The sequence below is a fragment of the Phocoena phocoena genome, chromosome 3 (assembly GCF_963924675.1).
Source record: "Phocoena phocoena chromosome 3, mPhoPho1.1, whole genome shotgun sequence".
NCBI lineage: Eukaryota > Metazoa > Chordata > Mammalia > Artiodactyla > Phocoenidae > Phocoena > Phocoena phocoena.
Genome location: NC_089221.1, coordinates 20,017,355 through 20,022,522, shown reverse-complemented (window position 1 = coordinate 20,022,522; position 5,168 = coordinate 20,017,355). Strand labels below are relative to the sequence as shown.

Here is a 5,168-nt window from a genome sequence, read left to right as displayed (position 1 = left end):
TACCCATTAGTTTAAAATTCTGTTGCATTTCTTTTTTTTTTTTTTTCTGCGGTATGCGGGCCTCTCACTGTTGTGTCCTCTCCTGTTGAGGAGCACAGGCTCCGGACGCGCAGGCTCAGCGGCCATGGCTCACGGGCCCAGCCGCTCTGCGGCATGTGGGATCTTTCCGGAGTAGGGCACCAACCCCAGGCGGGCTCTCAACGACTGTGCTACCAGGGAAGCCCTGTTGCATTTTAGTTAAGCAATTTCTGCATGCTATCATATTTCCACAGATAAGTACAGGAAAACAAGAAGCCATAAGAATGATTATTTGAGATACACAGGGTGTTTTTTTTGTTTTGTTTTTTTTGCGGTACGTGGGCCTCTCACTGTTGTGGCCTCTCCTGTTGTGGAGCACAGGCTCCAGACGCGCAGGCTCAGCGGCCATGGCTCATGGGCCCAGCTGCTCCGCTGCATGTGGGATCCTCCCGGACCGGGGCACGAACCCACGTCCCCTACATTGGTAGGCAGACTCTCAACCACTGTGCCACCAGGGAAGCCCCACAGGTTTGTTTTTTAAGGTACTGTTTTTTTTTCCCCTAATGTTCCCAGAGCTTTTATCAGCTATGCCTAAAAAGCTTCTCTGCTCTCCGTCCTTCCACACCATGTTAGTAATGGGACTAGCACCTTGTTGTAACATACTGCAGCCTGGGAAAGATACATCCTTCTCCAAAAAGTCATCACCTTGGATGTTCACTAGAAAATTTTGTGATCTTTTACTTTATCCAGAACATAAATTTGTTCAAATGAGAAATAACCTGGGAATGACACTGGATTCAGTCGTATTGATTCAGCACAGTAACAAATCTGGGTAACAGGGAATACACTTGTTCCCTCCTCATTACTCACAAAATATTTGCATCTTGAAATGGCCAGTTAGAATATTTTATTCAGGCATGGTTTTTCATGTCACAGCTCCTTTAAGAATCCACAGGGAGTCTAAAGGAAATGTCTATGCATTTGTATTAAACATTGTGAAACCAAAGATTCCCAGTATGGTCTCTGGAGTGTCACACACCCTGCTCCTGAGATAAATTTGATCACTTTCCTACTTCTCTAAATGGACAAGTTACTGGAGAAAATGTTAGTTTTTATGGATGTATTCCTCGCTTTTCTTAGTTTACTTAAACTTTTACTTACCTAAGTTACTGACACACATGTTTTAAATTCTTCTATTCCTTTGTCTAGCGATTTTACACAATGCTCTCCTGACTACTAATGGGTCATATATATACAAATGTTTATAATATAAATGTAACAAAAATGTCCCAGTTATATACAATGAAAACTAAAAATTATTGCTCTGAGAAACTAAAAAGGCCAAAATAAATGGTGAGATGTATCATATTTATGAGTTAGAAGACTCAAGAGGTTAAAATGTCTCTTCTCTCCAAGTTGATTTTGATTCCAATCATAAGCAGTCTCTGTGTGTGTGTGTGTGTGAATGGTAATATAATTCTATTTTTCATGTGAAAATGAGAAGTGCCCAGAAAAAAACAAGGAAACCTTGAAAAAGAAGAAAATAATAGATGGGCATATATCACCACATTTAAAATCTAACTATAAAGATATACTGGCATAAGCACAGTCAAAAGATAGGTTGAATAGGCATTCCAGAAAATGATCGGCACATATATATTGGCCTGACTTGCAGCAAAATGGCCATTGCAGTTCACCGGGGAAATGATGGTCTTTTTAAGAAATGGTCCTAAGTGAAAGTGAATCTCTATATGAAAAAATGTACTTTGACCTTATTTTTCAAAGAAGGGAAATGCTTATTGGAGTGGGGGGACAAGGGAACATCACTCTTTCTCTGACATCTCCTATTGTAACTTCATGATTTATGAGTAAGGATGCTGGTCAACCACTGTCAAATGAGTTTCCAGTTCTCCACATTGCTGTAGTTGAGGGCTCAGACTTGGCCCCATCATTGGGGGTACCCTGTGTCTCTGGCTGCAGTGGGGAAGGTATGCAGAATCTGCAGGCATCTCCAGGTGGCCCAGGGGCTATGGGCGAAAGCAGCTTGTACACCTAACGACTCTTGCTGCTGGTGACCTCTGAAACCTCTGCATTCTCAAACACTGTGATTAGCAGTGAGCTGGACGAGCGTTGACACATTAGCAATGAGAGGCTACTGCACATCCAGGCGCTACAGATTGACTACAGCAGTGTGTTCTCCCTAAACCGAGCTAAATCACCACTCCAGTCAAACAGCTTGATCACACACTTATTGGCTTCCTGCAGTCTCCCTCTGCCAGCCCATCCATCTTCCTCTTCTTCCTCATTTGCTGGTGGCAGAAGTGGGCAGATGACCTTTTGCCGGTGGCCACAATGATGGAGCAATCCATGCTGTGGGTATCTGAGTGGGTCTTCCAGGCTTCCTCAGCCAGATGCACCCTGTCCTTGTAACTCTTCTCCAACAGACACTGCGGAAGGGCATCCAGTTTGTTCCTGGTCTGGGACATCTTCAATTCTTATTTCTCTACTTTCACCTTCACCGGGAATTTAGTTTGGGTCTCACTACACACAAAAATTAAGCTCAGATGCTTTAAATATTCATAGAGTGATAAAACTTAGAGAAAAGAAGGAAGAATACATGACCAGGGTACAAAAACATTTGTTAAACACATCACAGAAATCAATAACCGTAAAAGTAAAGATGGATAGTTTGCTCATCACTAAAATTGATAACTTCTATCAACCAAAAATCACAGAAGAAGGAACAAGCCAGAAACAGAGAAAATATTTGCAGAACTGAGTAAGTTCTCCTATCTGGATTTTTTAATCCCATAAATTAATAAAACAAAGTATAAATAATCTGAGAGATAATAATAATAAATGAGGATATCAAAGACTCCTAAGAATAAAAAAAGTTGTTTCAGCACAGTACTTATCAAGTAAGTGCATATCAAACTATAAGAAGGACAGACACACACACTGGAATTATAATTAAACGGTGATAATAATAAGTGTTGGATAAAATGTGAAGTCAGAGGGAATCATAATTTTCTAGATGGAAGTAAAGATTGATACAATAAGTTTTGAACACTCTTTGACAATACTGTTAAAACTAAACAAACACCTATTTTATGACCCAGCATTTATACTCATAGGTATGTGCGCAAAGGAAATGAGTGCCAATGTCCACACATACACACACACACAAAGTGAAATTATTTTCATAGCATTTCATGCATAACAGTTAAAAAACAAAAACAACCCAGTGTCCATTAGTGGTAGAACGTATTACTAAATTATGAAATACCCATAAAACACAATGCCTTTTTTTTGCTAAAAAAGCAAAAACACACACAAAAATAACTTTTTACACACAACACACAAAAAAGTAAGCACAAATAATATATACTCCATGATACCATACATATATAGTTCAAAAACAGTCAAGATTACTTTGTGTTGTTAGAACCGCCTTTGTTGGGGACCTACTGACTGAAAAAAAGATTAAAGGATGCTAGAAAAATCTTGATAAGGGTTATGATAAAACAAATGTACATTTATGTAAAAAGTCATCTAGCTACAGTTATTTTAGTGCTTTTTATCTCTCTATCTCAAAGTTTTTAATAAATAGATCATAGCAGCTTTTCTTCTAATATATTCATTTAATGGTAAAAATTTTATGTTGGTTACAGTAAATGGTGTAAAACCTGCAGCTTGTACTGACACTTCAAGTTGCAATTCCTAATTAAGGTTATTATTTTAATAATCATTGTTTAAAATTTCATATATCACTAAGACATTTACACGGGTTAACTGTAGCTTTTCTTTCTGTACATCAAGTACATACACCCTAGAAGACACCAGAGAAAGAGCTTGAAAAATATATTTATTTTTCAAATGCCATAAATAAATAAATACTATCTATTTAATATAGTTAAAAATATCAGTGACTAGTGAGTCAACAGTCAAAATCTAGGGGAAAAAATCTAGAGGCTTAAAAACAAGCTTATTATGCAATCTTTTAAAATATCAATGCCAGTATTTGATTCCAACTTTAAAACACTTGCAGTGTATACATCTGAATAAGGTAGACACCATAGGATATGTTTTACCAGGTGGCAGTTAGAATTGCTTTTGAATGTATCCATGGTTTAAATACTTGAAGAAACACACACATATTAATATCTACTCAGCAAATATCTAAGATCTACAAAATGATCGAACACTATAGATGTTAATCTTTTACAAGTAGCGAAAAAGATCCCCCAAATACAAGAAAAACATTGGCATTATATAAAAAGAAATGAGATGAACAACAATTCTAAGTATGTTTGCACATCCAAAGATGGGACTGCCTACAAACCTACCCAACGTAATACTCCCATATCAAATATTTATAACATTTTATATTTGGATTAACTGCTTAAAGGAGATTTTAAATTGTAGATGGCATGTAACCACAATAAGAATAAAAATAGACCCCAAATAACAATACACTCTTATAATTTATTCTTCTCAACAAATAAAAATGAATGCCTTTTACTTGGTTTTTATGCCTAACCATTTCTTGGTTTTCTTGTTTAACCATTTTTATGCCTAACCATTTAAGTAAAGATCATTGTTTTAAGTCATTTATTCAAGTATCAATAGCAGGATACTTGAATAATGTGATGCCTAGTTAAATGATAAAAGGTAACTTATCTAATATGTATAAAATAGATAACTAATAAGAACCTGCTATATAAAAAATTAAAATAAAATTCAAATAGAAGAAAAAAAGGTAAAATATGTTTTATTAGAAAACAGCACAATTAAATAGCCACTCATGTGAAAAGCTACAAATAGCTCTCAGGTAACCTGGTAGAATGTTACTTTAAACTACAAGTACATATTAAACTAGCAGTAAGAAATAGTTTTCAAAACTGAGCAGAATATAAACCAAAATAGCAGTTATCTATGGGTGGTAAAATTATGGGAGAATTTTTCTTTTTCTTTTTTTTAATATACATTTTTTCCAGTTGTCCACATTGAATACAAATGCCTCTGAGACAAAAAGCACCATGATCACATGGACAGCAACCACAGGAAAAAATATTGGCATAAACACAGTTGTCTCTATACCAAAGGCTCTTTCAAATATATGCGATTTAGTAGTAAAATATAACCCTATA

General features: G+C 36.3%; 1 pseudogene; it reads right to left on the bottom strand.

Moving 5' to 3' along the window:
* Positions 1-1,899: 1,899 nt before the first annotated feature.
* LOC136120117 (protein lin-37 homolog pseudogene) lies at positions 1,900-2,537 on the bottom strand (annotated as a pseudogene).
* Positions 2,538-5,168: the final 2,631 nt, after the last annotated feature.